Source organism: Gadus macrocephalus, chromosome 11, assembly GCF_031168955.1.
Source record: "Gadus macrocephalus chromosome 11, ASM3116895v1".
Lineage (NCBI taxonomy): Eukaryota > Metazoa > Chordata > Actinopteri > Gadiformes > Gadidae > Gadus > Gadus macrocephalus.
The window spans coordinates 23,700,296-23,717,442 of NC_082392.1; the positions used below are offsets into that span (position 1 = coordinate 23,700,296).

Genomic DNA, 17,147 nt, shown 5'->3' on the forward strand with positions numbered 1-17,147 from the left:
GCACTCAATCAATGGAGTTGGCGGAGAATGGCGATTTAAGTTTTGCATTTAAATGTAAGTATTTGGTTTCTAGTCACTGGAGTATTTAACGATACAAATGTTAAAAAAAACAAGGGCCCTTAAAACTTTTTTCATTAAAGTAATAGGCAATATAAGTAAGGTGACGTTACAGTTAGTGACGCTGTAACGTTAACTAAGAACACCCGTTAAGCCCTATAGTCAGGGGCGGACTGGCCATCGGGAATACCGGGGACATCCCCGGTGGGCCGATGGCCGAAAATCCTATTATGTACCGGCCCACGCCCATCATCGCATCAGCCCTACAATGGTTATCACAGCGGCACAAGTAATTTTCTCCAAGAGCTATACCTATCTAATCAGTATCGCACTGACTGAGTTTTATACTGCTACTTGCAATCGGTCTTCACACTCATGGTGACTATTTTTCGATTTTTTTTTAAGTGTCTTCTAATATGTGTTTTACAGACTTCGGAAGTCCAAAGTAAGAAAAGATCTCCACCTTATTAATAAACACCTCTAAATTGGTTCTTACACAGCCGAAGTGTTCTCAGCTGTGCGGATTGAGGTAGAGAATTTGGATTTGCATACATACACGCAACGCGGCACCCAGTTCTACGCATGCGCTCAACCCATGAGGAGAAAGGGATTGTTAGCGGCGAATGTCTCCAGCTTGAGACCCGCTGAGGGACCACCGCCGGAGGCGGAGGTGCCTAAGCGCTGCCCGGCAACGATCCCTTTCTCCTCCTTGTCGTGGTTCAGTCTACTTCACATTGATGAGGACGTTGAAGAACCAGGAACGTCGGAGAACCCAACGCGGTCGTTTGAGATTCATAATATCGGCTCACACATCTTTTGGCCGTTATAATATTATATGATATAGATATCTATGTAGGCTATATGATAATATTTTGATATAGAGCTCCAGGACTCCCGTGTGTTCTAGAATATTTACAGAACACGGCTAAAGGCTGTGTGAGCCTCGCCATTGCGATACATCCACTGTAAACAGAGCGAATGGTACCGTGGCTGCAAGCTGCTCAGGGCCACACCCCCACCCTCCTCCTTGACCCGCCTCGCTCCTCCTCATTTGCATTATAGCTACAGCCACCAAAACAGCGCATTTGGGGGAAGCTCAATGTGCGACTGGCTCGGAGTGGCTGTAACTCTGCACCACGGCTGAATTTCGGGAACGTCGTTATGTAACTTACTGTTTTGTTATGCACCTTCGGCACCCCTACACACACAAACAATCACGCACCCAGCATGCAACACTACTGATACCACTGATGTTCACACCCCATCGTATGTTCTGTTCTGTTCATTTCTAATATATTGTTCATGCTAATTCTACCCTCTGATTCCAGTTTCTTTATTGTGTGGTCTTTCTCTGCTGACATTCATTCCTTAATGCTTTGTAGTTATACTTGTATAACCATCTGATACTAGCCAAGAGTTAAGCATATTCATCTAGCAAACTATACCTACCTAGTGTTACAATAGCCAATAATCATTTTTATTCCATGTGTCCATCCAGGCAAATTGGTGGATCCAAATGTTATTAAAAAACAAACATACATATATGATGTAATTTCTTTGTAATCATCCAAAATAATGTTAAGTGTATGGGTATTTTTCCCAGAAGGCCACTGACTGTTCGATACGCGCAATCCATTGAGTGGGCAACGCGGCGTGTACTTAGTGGGCCGCGCGCCGTGTATTGAGTGGGCCGGTCTGACAGAAACTCCCGGGCCACTTTTTTCCCCCAGTCCGCCCCTGCCTAAAGCTGTCATATTGTTCACAGACAAGTTTAAGTAGAAACGGGTGGCCAAAAGATGTCATATTGTTAGTTATCACAGACAATTTTTAACAATAAATGTTCTGTACGGAGCTCCTTAAGGCCAGACATGGCAGGTGAATAGGGTACATTTTTTAAATACAAGGGATCACCATGAAACTTTACCAGTTGATTACATACATCATCATAAGAAAAAAATGTATTACAAGTTTTTGGATTTTTCATATTTAATTATGCTAATTAGGCTGAATCTCATTAAATATGCACGTTTTTGCATATATTTCCGGTGCATGAATCTTAAACTGTGACAAAGCCAGGACCAAAATTCTTTTTTTATTTTGTTTATTTATCAAATGACAAAAAAAATCCTCACACGGATTTTAGGATATCTGCTTTTATGACCTGGGAAATCAAAATATACTATCCATGGCCTTAAAAACCCTATTTTCGCCATGATTTCCAGGTAAAATGACCCATAAATCTGGCCAGGAACAATTTATAAATAAATCCATGTGTAGATGTCTTCATAACAATGCTATGTGTGAAACTGGGAAGTGTGGTGTACCTAGGTTCTACATAGGCTGAGAAATGTGCACCTAAAAATGGAAAAACACTCATTTTGAGAAAACGGCATTTAAAGATTTATATAGGGGATTTTCATACATTTATACAGCAAAAATCTACTAGAACGCAGAATAAAGGCTCAAGCTCTTAGTCATAACAGTTTTGAATATATAAAGAACATTTAAATAAATAATTTAATAACATGGCAGCCATAGAAAGCCAACAACTGCTGTAAATTAATTATACGGTATTGTGCACCCTCTATGCCTGATGGACTGTCATCCATGACACTCATTGTCTTGGGTAGACGGTGCGGATTGGAATGCTGCCCTGCTGTAGGTCTCGCTGAGCGGCGCACCGCCACTGTGGTTTCCTCTGGCATCCCAGCCGTATCTTCCATGTCAATTTCTTCCGCCACTAAGGGACAGGTGGGAGCAGGTTGGGGTTCTTGGGGTTCATGTTCCACATCATACCAGATGACTGCATCTCGGGTCTCATCGTCATTCCCGGCAGGGGGGTCGTCCCGAGCAGGGGAGTCGATGGGGATCTCACCTTCCTGAGCGAAGCCAGGGATGCCACTTTGTCCGGGCTGTACTCCTGCGGGGACCCCACGCATCTCAGAACGATGCACCTGCCGGACAGGTCCACCTTCAGCTGCCGGGGTTACTGTGTATACCACTCCGGTACCAGAAGGGCCACGCACGACTCTGTAGGCTACAGGATTCCAGTGGTCCTGGATTTTATTTCTCCCCGGTGGATGGCTCCGCAAATAGATAAAATCTCCTTCTTGGAAGCCAGCGTCATTCACCTGATCATTATGGTTCTGGTTCCGTCGGAGGGCCAGTTCTTCTGATCTTTGCCTGACGTGTTCCTGAGTAATTTTGACGCTTTCCTGGTGCCTTTCAACCCATTCTTCAAGGGTATGGGTATCTGGGGCAGCCTCCCTGGTGCCAAGCAAAAAATCAACTGGCAATCTTGGATGACAGCCAAACATCAGAAAATATGGTGTATAACCCGTAGTCTGGTGTGGGGTAGTGTTATAGGAGAAGGTGAGCTGTGGCAGATGGTGTGGCCACCGACGCTTCTCTGCCCGGGGTAGTGTGCGCAGCAAGTCGTGGAGTGTGCGGTTGAACCGCTCACACTGGGCGTTCCCTTGCGGATGGTATGGAGTTGTGCGGCTCTTTTGTATCCCGTACATCTGACACAGTTGCTGGATAAGGAGGCTCTCAAAGTTTCACCCCCGGTCGGAGTGTATACGGGCTGGAGGACCAAATCTATGGAACCATTGCTCCACCAAGGCCTTGGCCACTGTGGGAGCTTTCTGATCTTTAGTAGGGATAGCCTGCGAATACTTTGTGAAGATGTCTGTAAGGATCAGGACATTCTCTCGTCCATCGCTGGCCGGCTCCAGCTGAGTGAAGTCAAGGGCCAGAATTTCATTTGGTCGAGTGGCTTGCATTGAGCTCCAATACGTACGGACTTTAGGTTGAACAGCCTTCCCCAGCACGCATCGCTGGCACCCCTGACACCACTGTTCAACATTTTTAGCCATACCAGGCCAAAAACATCGGCTTCGGAGTAGCTGGAGTGTTCGTTCTGTGCCTTGGTGTCCTTGCTCGTCGTGGACACTACGTAGGACTTCTGTTTGCAGGCAGTGGGGCAGCAATAGTTGGAGAGTCTCGGGGCCACCTCCTGGTGTGTGGATTAGGCGGTACAGAACTCCTTCCTCGTTGATTAGACGGTCCCATTGCCTAAGCAAAACTCTGCTTCCCTGCGGTAACACTTCGCGTTCCGCTGCGCTTGGCCTTCGCCCCTCTCGGTAGTACTTCCTCAAGGGCCCGATGACCGGGTCAGCTCCCTGGAGCACGCTGAGGTCTTGAGGTGTACGCCCAGGTAGGGCTACCACCTCCCTGCACAGGCCCTCTATGGCAGGCATTGGAACAAGACTGGTCAATGCGCCCAATGCAGGGACCTCGGTCCCAAAGGTGAAGCGCTCCAAATACTGCCGAGAGAGGGCATCGGCATTCTGATTGTCCTTACCCGGCCGGTATCGGAGGGTAAAATTGAACGACGCCAGTTGAGAGGCCCACCGTTGCTCCGTGGCTCCCAGCTTTGCCGTGTGCAGGTGGCTCAGTGGGTTATTGTCAGTGAGGATCGTGAAATGGTTCCCCAGCAAATATTCACGGAACTTTTCCGTTACTGCTCACTTTACTGCAAGCAGTTCAAGCTTCATGGAGCTGTCGTTTCTTTCGGCCGCCCTGAGTCCCCGACTGGCAAATGCGACAGGTCGTACCTTCCCTTGGTGTTCTTGCGAGAGGATTGCACCCAGACCCCCGTGGCTGGCATCCACCTCCAAGATGAAGGGCTTTGAAAAGTCGGCATATGCCAGAACTGGAGCAGAGGTGAGTCGCTCCTTCAAGGACAAGAACGCATGTTCACACTCTTCGTCCCAGGTCGAGGCCAGAGGAACAGGGGGTGTCTTTCCCTTCTTGCGGGGTCCATTGAGTCTCCCCACGAGATGGTGGAGTGGGTCTGCCAGCTTTGAAAAGCCTTCCACAAAGCGCCTATAGTAGCTAGCAAAGCCGAGAAATGATCGTAACTCGTCTAGGTGTCCAGGGCGCCTCCACTCACTGACTACCTCTATTTTGGCAGGATCCGTGGAAACTCCTTCCCTGGAGACTACATGCCCCAAGTAGCTGACCTGATGCTGGAAGAAGCTGCATTTTGATACTTTTACTTTCAGTCCCTGCTTTTGCAGGCGGGAAAACACTTCTCCTAGCCTCTCCAGGTGCTGTTGGACGGTGGTGGAAAAAGACGATAATATCATCCAGGTACAGTAGGACGGACTGGTATCTGCAATCCCCGAACATGCATTCCATCAAGCGCTGGAATGTTCCGGGTGCGTTACACAGGCCAAAGGCCATTCTATTCAACTCGAACAGGCCAAAAGGCGTACAGAAGGCAGTCTTCGGTATATCCCGTTCCACCATTGGGACCTGATTATAGCCACTCGCAAGGTCCAAGGTAGAAAACCATTTCGCTCCTGAAAGGGCATCTAGAGACTCTTCTATACGAGGAAGGGGGTAAGCGTCACGGCGGGTTTTTGCATTTAGTTGGCGATAATCTACGCAAAGGAGCAAACTCCCATCCTTCTTGGTCACCAGGACTATAGGAGAAGAGTAGGGGCTGCTACTTTCTCTGATGACTTGGCTATCCAAGAGCTGTTGAATGTGCGCCTTTACGGTTTCATACTGAGAGGGTGGGATTCTTCTGTATGGTTGCCAAACCGGAGCATCATCGAGCAGGGGAATCTCGTGGCTGATTAAAGACGTGCATCCTAGATCTCCATCCCCTCGGGAAAAGATGTCGCTGTACTGGGCAAAAAGAGCCCTGGCCTCAGCAGCTTGTTGCTGAGACAACCCCTGGAAGGCTGGCATCATGGGCTCGGGACCACTAGATCACTCAGCCACCTCCTGTGTGGAAACATAGGCCTGACACTCTTCCCATGATGGATTGACTGATATTGAGGCACCGGTTTCTGTCGCGGCCGCAGCCACAACTTGTACAGTGCCAATGGGGCGCCGTGGGGACAGCCACACTTTTGTGCTCCCAACATTAACTACCGGTGCATATAGGAATCCCCTTTTTGCCGGCACCAAGGTAGAGGACAGCAGTAGACCTTCGGGCAACTGCTCTTCGTCAAAGCCCAAGGGCTCCAGCAAAAACTCTGCAGACTCGAGCTGGGGGCATGTAACTGTGACCATGGTTAGGGCTCCTGCCTCGAGGCAGACTGGCAACTTCCCATGGACTTTCACTTTGAACGGCTTCGGTGCATTTTCAATGGCCTGGATCTGTTCACAGTGTCTCAGTGCGCGTCGGGCTGCTGGCGCCGCCGACTGCACCGGAGGGGAGAGGAAGAGCTGTGGCCCATGTTGTCTAAAAAGAATCTGATAACACTCCCCAATTATATTCATTCCTAGTATCCCTGGGGTCAAGAGCTTGCGGTCTTTAAGAGTGCTATTCTCTGGGTCTTTAACAATTAAGATACCCCTTCCCGGAATGCATTGCCCCAGTACCCGTACGTCCAACTCTATGTAGCCAATATAGGGGATGTCTAATCCATTAGCGGCCTTAAGCCCGAGCCATCTACAGTCCCTCGTTTGTAGATGATGAAAATGATTTCTGAAGAAACTCTCGGTGATGGTAGTCACCATCGACCCAGTGTCAATCAAGCAGGGAACAGTTACATCTCCCATAGACACAGACAATACAGGGCAGGTTTGGACTAACTTCCCAAAGATTGAGGATGCCTTGAGCCAGACACATCCCCTCCCAGTGTATGGCTCTGCACACTGGGAGTTGCTAGTTTCCCGATCGGCTATTATGGCTCATGGGGCCTTGTGTAGGGGTGTCACCAGGGGGCCAGCGCAAGGCTGACGCATTATTGTGGTGAGAGGGAGCTACCTGGCAGTAGCGAGCTATGTGCCCTGGTTGATCACACCGTATGCAAATGGCCTGACCATTGGGTGCGCGTTTGTATCGCCCATCCCGTTGTAGTGGAGGGGCCTGCGATCTACCATTAGGGTGTCCTAACTGCCTTACAAGCGTGTCCAGCTGCGCTTGTTGTTTAAGAACCAAGTCTTTTAGTTCCACAAATTCGAATGACGAAGGGGCTGCAACACATTGTGACACGACCTGAGCTTCACTGCTTGCACCTGGGGCACGGTAACTACGGTCTCGATGAGACTGATCTTCCTGCACCCACCTTATAGCTTCCTTCCTTACATCTAAAAGAGTCAACACACTATCTCCCCGTACCAATCTCTTAAGTTCCCGCCGTAACATGGGATCACTGACATTTTCGCAAAACTGGTCTCTCAGAACAATATCAGGGTTTCTGACGGCACCTTCATTTGACTGTTTTACTTTCTCTAACATTTCCATTAAAGCATGAGAGAACTCAAACAAACTTTCATTGTCCTTTTGCTTTCTGTTAAAGAAACGCTGTTGCCAGTACACATACGATTTAGCACACCCATATACTTCCTTCAAGACTTCAATTATTAAATCAGGGTTCTCACGTGTAAATGACGATACTTGATCTCATTACGGGCTTCGCCCTCCAAGTGATCGAACAAAAACAAAGCCTTATCAAAGCCAGTCATATGCGTTGCCCGAATACAACTTTGCGCTTCTTCAATCCACTCTTCGACGGACAGAGAGCCTGCAGATGCAGAGCCCGAAAACTTTGAGCAACGCCGTTCTCGGGGTATAAAGAGTGCTCGCTCCCGTTGAACGGGTTGGGTACCAGTATCAACGCCCGCTCCTCCTCTCCCCGAAAGTCTCTTTGAGAAACTCTCATTTTCAGCCTGTAGCTGCTCCAAACGTCGTCGCAGCTGCTGAAGCTCCATCGTAGACCTCTTTTCCTCGCTCATCTTGCTGCCAGCTGCTGTTCTCACGTTGGCACACTCCCAGACACACACACACACACTCCCACACACCCACACCCACACCCACACACACACACCCACACACACACACAGGTGCTGCTTAAATAGACTAACCTAGCGACACAATGCGATCCTGCCGACAACGCCAAATGTGGCGGGGCTACGACTGAGTAATGCTGACAACGCCACCCCTAGGACAAGAGCAGGGGCACTCTATTTTACTCAAGAAACGCACGCACAGGCTTGACTTACAGGTATAAAAATATATTCTTTATTCTCATTTAATTAAAAGTTAGTCGCTGTAGGTCGTCAGTACAATAGGACGCCCATTAGTACATAAAACAAAAACAAGGGGGGGGGCCCGCTAGCCGGTGGTCACAATTAGTCTACCAGCACAAATCTCAGAGTCCACCGACTAGGGGGAAAGAAAGAAACAAAAAAGAACACATGAAGCAAACAACCAAACGAACAGAAATACAAAACGCGTCCTAAAAGCAGCACCTGCACACGTATCTCATTCACCCCAATCACGAGAACAGCAGCCAACACTCGGATTGCCGGTAGCGTCTATAAACAAAAAGGAAACGAGAGAACCAGTTGCGTGATCCATACATATTCGGTTCATAGGCTAACTATTTACCACGCCACAACCGGATTAATAAAACGCCTATTCAATAAAGCACAGCCAAAACATACCTTGTTCCTTCTCCCATCGGGATCGCTGAACGCAGACCCAGGCTCGTCACTCGCACAGACAGTGTCACCGTCGGCGAGCACTCAACGATCACTAGCCCAACAGAAACACAATTAAATCCCCCGTAGTGCACTGGCCAAGTAACTATCATAATTCCCCAATGAGGTAGTTAAGACATACCTTGCGCTGCGACCCACACCTCTAGACACTGCTGCTACCGGCATGAGGACCCCGTGTGCCTTACCGGCATGAGGACCCCGGGTGCCTTTACACCTGCCTGATCGCAACCGCCCACCTGTCCCACCCCTATTAGGTGACGTCAGCGGTACGGGGAAAGAGAACATGTAGCAGGGAACATCAACACGAGACAGAGAGAAGACCTAATCCCACAGGCCACATGGACCTACATTATTATCATCCAAGTCTGTAATCATTCCTCATCATTCCATAGCCTACCTGTAACTCTTTTGTCATGTCGCTGGTACGTTTTCAAATGAAGGGAAGGGATCCCCAAAACCTTGCTGATCTTTTTCAGTGCAGCATAACCCAAGCCCAACTCGTGTGCCAACAGAACCATGCGCACATTTACGTCAAAGGCGACGTCTCCGCGGGTCTCACTTTGCAGTCGTGTGGATGTATACACGCTTCGCCGATACCCATCCTCAGCTTTACAACGGTTGCACTCCAGAATCAGACTACTGCAAAAGCCCTGGTTGTTTGGATCAATGTTTATTGACAGATCCGATTCGGCACAGTTAGGACACAGAAGATCATTTATCATCTCATTTAGACGAGAGACATGGACAATCAACCACTGCTGTGTCGCGCAGTCAGTGGCACCCTCTATCACCTCACGGTTAGCAAACAACTTACGACCGGACGCGCTGTTCACTGGAGGGTTATGAGGCAATTCGGCCGGCTGATATATTCTCGTGGATCTTGCTAGACCCATTTGTGTCTTTCTTTTAGCGGACAATTTAGTAAGACGAGGCATTTTTAAAGTTCCCGCGGCAAGCTAACACGGAAATGTCAAAAAGACAACACGTGAGGCACTGAGCGAATCACGTTAGCAGAAAAGCGCCGTCAGCCAATGAATCGACTTTAGTTCTTTAAAGCCCCCTTCAGAAAGTCAGGATTGGTTGCTGAAAAGAAAGGAAATGCCCATATTTGGATTACACAGCCTTCTGGTCGAGGCTCAGAGCTTTAAAATCATACCAGACATGACAGATGTGTAAAAAGACGAAACGCTGAACGCGGTTCGAAGTAAGAATTCTTGGTAAATTTAGGACAAAATGGATGCCGCGGCTGAACTAAATGCAGTGAAACAGACACATAAATGTGTAATTTTGACGTTTTCTTTATGGTAGTATGAAAGATAACAAGTTAAAGAGGCAAACTAGCTCAAAATCTCAAATTTGACCAGGGCATGAAAAAATCGATATTTCACCTGCTGTGTCTGGCCTTAAGGGACATTAGGGAGAACGCTCCCAGACAGAACCTTAGTTTGGAAGTCGTGCTTAGTGACACGACAAATACTTCCAATTGAAATACATGAGTTTGAAATTTGTGCTTTTTGACACAAAAATTTTGAAAATACGTGTCCCCGATCACGTTTCAATAGATTAAATAATGTGACAGTGTCACGTATTTTCGTGAGACCGGGTTGTTGGGTATGGGGCAGGGACTCAGGTCCATTCATGGGAAGGGATTTCGGGGTCGGTACCGTTTGCAGCAGGTCTAAACCATAGTTCCATGGTCTCAACAAGTCGCGTTTTTAATCCATCACAGACAGTGGATATTTAAGATGTCAATGGGTGGATTATTTTTTAACACAAACAGCTTGTATAGACAGACAAGAGTCGTGGCTTTAAACACAGTAACGTGTATTTGTGGAAGGCATGTTTTATTAAGTTTTTATTACGTTTGTTTGCATTCTATACAAAGTGAATGGAGCTCTGTGCAAAGTGAATGGAGCGCTGTGGCGCTGTTTGTTTTCCCCCATGATGGCCACCATAGAACGAGAAATGGGCGTGTTTGACAGTGGGTGTGTTTGGCCGTTGGGCGTGCCTGGCAGTGCAATGGGCGTGTTTGGCAAGTGGCTCCGGCTGCAGATAGACCTACTTGGACATTTTCCGTTCAGGGAGAAGCCCAAGTCGAAGCCTAGATGCGTAACCTACATGAAATACAACGTTGAGCGTTGAACGTGATACAGCTAGGCCTCTGGCGGGACTGAGCCTGTTTCAGGAGGAGCAGCGCTCCGCTTCTCTTAGCGACTTTTATGGTCGACCCGTCCTTTCCGATTCACCTGCGTAGACAAAGCACTAACCCAAAAACACAACAAACCCAGTGGCAACAAACAAAGTAATCTCAAGGCTCCAGAGTCTCTAGTGCAACGTCTGGTAATATCAATGGCTCTACCTTCATATTAATCGTGTCCACGACAGGTGTCAATATGTGTTCAATATATGAGTAAATGTATATGTAACTGTTGTGTACCCGTCCCGCCAAGAACCCACACACAGGCTGGATTGGATGATGGTTCTTTATGTGGTAGCTGCAATGAGGTAGATGCGCACACACAATATATGATTTATCACTTTCACCGGATTCGACATCCCAAGGAGAGAGCTGGAAAACTGCATGATTTTTAACAGAATACTTTTTAACATGTGATCGTATAGTGGTTTTAACATAACAATACAATATATTCTTAACTTATTTCTTTAACAAACATCATCCTTTTATGATATATTTATAAAATAGAAAAGTAAGATAGAAAAAGATACAATAGAAAAATGCAAAACGCAACATTAAATATATAATTAAACTATGTATCAGCACCCCTTAGTGGTTACTATCAAATTTAACAGGCCACATGGCGCCGTGTTGAACATGGCGGACAAAATGAACGAAACGTAACTTCATGACACATTTAACACACATAGTTCAACAATTATTACCTGCAATGAGGTAGATGCGCACACACAATATATGATTTATCACTTTCACCGGATTCGACATCTACAGGGAGGAATAACAATAACTTCAGTGCAAAATAATAATACTACTAACGTGAGCAACAACCAATATAAAACGGATATGCACCAAGATAACATCTCGATATTTGCCGTTACATGACATGGTAAGTCTCACGTAAGCTTTAGTGTAATTTATAATACTTTTGCAGAGGGACATCAAATCTCAGCTTACCCCAAGCAGAGAGCTGGAAAACTGGAAGAGCATCCGGTTTGCGATCATATATATAGATTTAAAGGTAACAGTAGATGGCACAATTGAACTCATTGCAGGACAATTCAACATACAGGCTGTATACACATTTTAGCAGGAATTTCAATAAAATAAGCAAAGTATTTCTTATACCCGTTTACATACACCCCCCTGAAATTCCGCTAAATATGGGAGTGCAATACTTCATATAAAAAAAACAACTTTAATACTGCATGACAATGAACAAAACTAGAGTGCATGTCAGTTCTAAAGCTCTCCCAAAAAGGAGTGTGGAAAGAAAGGAGGCGATCAAACTCCTAACTAAACACAGACTCAGAGATGCCTGCTACACTCAGAGTTGAAATGCAAAACATTGTACCTGTAGCTTCAAGTACTATCTAGACTCTTTTTTGGTCAAATACTTGTTTAACCCTGATATTTAAACCGAAAGTGCATCTCTAAAGAACTGAAACAACGTACTTACTGATACTGTGGACACAGAATCCTCATCTTCTTCTTGCTCATTCATCTGACAAATAAGGCGTTGGGGAGGCTCCATGGAACTACGATCCCTGAGACCATAACGGCCAGGCTGTGTGCAAATCACCTGAGCTAGAGGGCCTGGAACTTCATTGTCAGGAATGGCTGTCTCAGGGGCGTTAGTGCCCGAGGAGTCAATGTCTGGAGGGTTACTGTCAGGAGGAGCAATGTCAGCAGCGTCAGTGTCCAAAGGGGTCACGTCTGGTCGAATAGCCTCGGGAGGGATCACATCTGTGTCAGGGACTATGCCTTCAGAGCACTGTGGTGGGCCTTCCGCACCATCAACAGCAGCATGGTCAACATCTTCTGAGGGTATTTGTTGACTGTCCTGACTGGAAGCGGCGACTGAGAGAGAGTCAGACTGGGCAACATCAGACCTCCGGTCAAGCGAGTCATCCTCCTTTTCTGAATGGACTTCCTCTTCACCTGTCTGCATCAGCCAGCTGACTGTACGTACATCACTGTCTTCCATCACGTCAGGCACATCAGGACATGCATCACTACCGTGCGCAGCTGCGTCACATTCTGAGTGTTCAGACCCGCTGTCCACGCCTCTCTCGCAGGGCAGGAAGCTGACAGAGAGTAGTAGATTCTGGTGAACGACTCTTTCTCTGCCCGTCAGGCAATCCTTGACTCTGCAGACATTGATCTCCGGTCTGACTGAGATTACTTCAGATGGGGTCGACTCCCACTTGCAACCTTGCGTTTTCCTGGCACACCTCTGTTGGCGATCAACACTCGGTCTGCAACGACGAGGGGTGATCCCTTGACCTTGCGGTTGTACAGCTTGGCGTGGCGAGTCTGTTCCTTGAGACTGTTCCTCTGCACCATCTGAGTGGCTTCACGCAGATCCTTCATCAGGTGGGACACAAAGTCTGAGTGGCTGACAACAGTCTCACTGGGTAACACTAGGTAAGTGGGTGCAAACCCTGTCGTCTCATGCGCCGTGCAGTTGTAGCAGAAGGTAAGTTGCTGAAGCATTTGTGGCCACTTTGCTTTGGACTGAAGGGGAAGAGACCTAATCATATTCCCCAGGGTCCTGTTAAATCGCTCTGTGACACCATTTCCCATGGGGTGATACGGAGTCGTATGGGATTTCTGCACCCAAGCCATCTCTAGAAGCTCCTTGATCAGCTTGCTCTCAAAATTGGCTCCCTGGTCCGAATGGATACGCCGAGGAAAGCCATAAATGAAAAAGAAGTCATTCCAGAGACGATGAGCGTCGTGCTTGGCAGTCTGGTTCTTGCACGGGAAGGCATGTGCCAACTTGGAGAAATGGTCAGTCACAACTAGAACATCCACAGATTTGTTCCCTTGCTCAGCAGTCCAAAAGCCTATGCACCAACTCCATAGGCTCAGAGGTGACAATGTTCTTGAGTGGCACACGGCTGTGTGGCTCAGGTGTCTTCCCTACTATGCAGCGCTGGCAGGACTGAACATAGTTCACAACATCACGTTCCATGCCACTCCAGAAGAACCGTTGCCTCATCAGAGACAAGGTACGATGCTGGCCTTGGTGACCTGCTGAGTCATGGAGACCTTGGAGGACTTTCTGCTTCAACGAGTTAGGTACTATGAACTGGAAGATCTTCTTGTTCACCTGGGGATCTTTCCTTATCTTAGTACAGTATGCCATTCTGTATGGTTAGTCTACTCCAATGCTTTAGCAGCTTGATCGCTACGTGACTCAACAGCTCTCTCACGTTTGGTAGGTCTCTTGTGTCTCTGTACAAAGTACATGACCCTGCTTATCTTGCCGTCTTGCTCTTGTTGACCGACGAGCTGGCTCTGAGGGATTGCAGCAGACTGGTCTTCCCTCTGCAGAAGACTGAAGGCAGCATCCGTCCCAATCATGTGACCCACACCGCCTGTGGACTGAGCATTGAGGATGGCAGCAATTTCCTCTGATGCTAATGAGCCTCTGGTGTCGGGTGTAACTGCCCCTAGCACTGGCTCATCCGATGCTTCACCACCGTCGTCCACAACAGCCTGACAGTTGTTGGACACTCTGAACACCTCTTGTACGGTTCTGTCAGTCACATCGTTGACCAGGTCCAACAGTGAGGCATAAGGCTCCGTGACAAGGCGATGACCCACACACGACTGGACAAATGGCTCACGGCTCAAGGCGTCGGCCACGATGTTCTTTGGGCCGGAAATGTACTTCAAGTCAAATTCGTAAGCAGCGAGCTTCCCCACCCACCGCTGTTCACACGCGTCAAGTTTGGGTTTGGTCAGAATATATGTCCAGGGGTTATTGTCAGTCCATGTGGTGAAGTGCCTGCCCTTCAACCAGTGGCTGAATTTGTCACATACTGCCCATTTCAAGGCAAGAAATTCAAGGCGGTGTGCAGGCTAGTTCAGCTGAGAGCGAGAAAGCGTTCTACTCGCAAAGGCGACAGGTCTGGCTACTTTTCCACCAGGCGGCATTTGTGACAGCTCAAATCCCATCAAAGGGTGCGTCGACAGCCAGAATGAACAGGGCATTGAAATCCGGGTGGGCCAGAGTGACACTTGCCATGAGGTTGTGTTTCAGTGTCTCGAATGCATACTGGCATGCGTCGGACCAGTCAGCAGTTGTCAGTTTCACGGGACCTCCTTTCTTCACAGGTTTGCGACCTTTCTTGTGCTTGCGCTGAGCACAAGGTTCAGCTGTGAGCCTGAACAGCGGCTTAGCCTTCGCAGAACATGCCTCGATGAAACTCTGATAGTACATCACCATGCCTAGAAACGATCTGATTTTACTAGGGCAAGGCGTTTTCCCATGGGACTCCATGATTTCTATGATTCGTAGATCTTTTATGGCTCTCACTTTTTCAGGGTCTGTTTGAACCCCATCTTCACAGATGACGTGCCCAAGAAACTTCACAGTCCTTCTGAGGAAGAAGCACTTCTTGGGTGCGAGCTTAAGGTTGTGCTCCTTGAGGCGAGCGAACACCATCTCCAGGCGTCTGAGTGCGACTTCCTCTGTAGGCGCAAATACCATCAGGTCGTCGAGGTAACATAACAGGCTCGTGAAATTCTCGTCACCGAATATGGAAATCATCATCCTCATGAAGGTAGCCGTACTGTTGCAAAGGCCTTGAGGGAGACGGTTATATTCATGAAGTCCAAAGGGCGATGAGAATGCTGTATAATTCCTATCATCAGGGTGCAAGGGGACGTTATAGAAGCCTGATGTCAGGTCCATCGTGCTGAATTGAGCATTTCCACCAAGTGCGGCTAGAGCATCTGCTTGATGCGGCAGTGGGAAGGCATCCTTCACAGTTCTTGCGTTGAGCCATCTGAAGTCAGTGCATACTCTGAGGTCTCCATTCCGCTTCCATACGAGAACGAGTGCAGATGCGTATTCACTGCTCGACTTCTGAATAATGCCTTTTTCTTCCATCTCATTCAGAGTCGTTCTCAGTTTCTCATACTGGCTTGGTGGTATGCGTCTGTATGGTAGATGGAACGGCTTGTCGTCGACAAGGTGGATGCGATGCACAAACTCTTTAGCCTCTCCACAGTCCATCTTGTGCCTGGAGAAGATTGACTCATACTGTTCAATGATGTGAACAAGCTTGTCTTTCCACTGCGGTGACACTTCGCATGACTTTCAATTTCTTGCAGTCCCAGAGCCTCCAGTGCACGCACCATGTCCTCTTCTGACCTTGAATGCACATCTTTGCTCTGCACACACTGCATGTTGCACTTCACCTCCTCTGCTTTAGGCAGGTCCTCCATTGCTATACAGGGGGACACATCTGCAATCTTGGCGTTCCTTCTCAGCACCACAATTTTGTCTGTAGGATTAATAACTTTAACGGACACCCATCGATCTCCCCAAAGTGGAGGAATAACTCTTCCAACAAGGATTTGTTTGGGTCTGGCTTTAGACTGGGTCGGTTCAACGACCACAGTACTGCCTACTGACATCACAGCCGACTCAGGTAACTTGCTCCAGACAAGGTGCTCGCTCCGTGGTTTCAGTGTCACGCAACTCTTGACTTTCACTGTTCCCACCTTATTTGGAATGCGTTCACCTCTCCATCTCTCTGTGTTGGAAAGTAGCGACAGGAATTGGCAGTGGTCATCAGTCTGACCATTGTCGGGTGAGGAAACTAGCCTCCAGTAGCCGTCAGTGCTCTTCAGTTGAGTTAGAATATGCTTGATAGCATTTCTGCCGAGGATCATTTGTTCTGTCTGGCCAGGAACGACCATTACTGGAACGATCATCCTCCATCCGTAAACGGTGACATCAAGGTCATAAATGTCTCTGGGGGAAACGCGGTGTCCTCCGCAGCCTACAATGATATAATCATCAGCTGTGTCTCTTGTCATGTCAGGGTATTGCTGCAGCAGGGACTCAACAGCAGATTCACTTATTGTACAGGCCATCGACCCGCTGTCCAACAGCGCTTTGAAAGTGGGGCCATTCTTCACAAGTACAGGTGTGTAGAACAAGCTGTCAGTCTCTGCTATCCTCTGGGATCCCTGAAAGATCAGTTTCTTGGATGATATTACTGTACTGCCAATATAACTGCTATGCGACTCATAGAGGGATTCAATACTCAGCATGTCGGGTTCCTCATAACTGGTGGGAGGTTCAATTAGCCGATCTGCACAGTCCTCCCCGGTGTACAGATTGGTCAGTTTCCCTGAGGCTGTGGGGTGGCCCTCCCTGCTGGACAGTAACGGCGCGAATGGCCTGGAGCATAACACTTGAAGCAGAGCCTCTTCTCCCGGCAATGAGAGAAAGCACTGTGACCATCATCTTTGCAAATAATGCATGGCACGTCAGTGAACCCGTCAACTCTGTCCTCAGGACGCCTGGGTGGAGCTTGCCTCCTCACTTGTGACTGGTCAGAGGTCC

General features: G+C 48.0%; 1 long non-coding RNA gene across 1 annotated transcript; it reads right to left on the bottom strand.

The window, feature by feature from the left end:
- Window positions 1–8,078: 8,078 nt before the first annotated feature.
- Window positions 8,079–8,874, bottom strand: LOC132468285 (uncharacterized). Its single transcript, XR_009528198.1, has 2 exons — window positions 8,527–8,874; window positions 8,079–8,397 (listed from the first exon to the last, which is right to left on the bottom strand). It is a non-coding gene; the product is annotated as an uncharacterized LOC132468285 (long non-coding RNA).
- Between the last annotated feature and the right edge of the window lie 8,273 nt (window positions 8,875–17,147).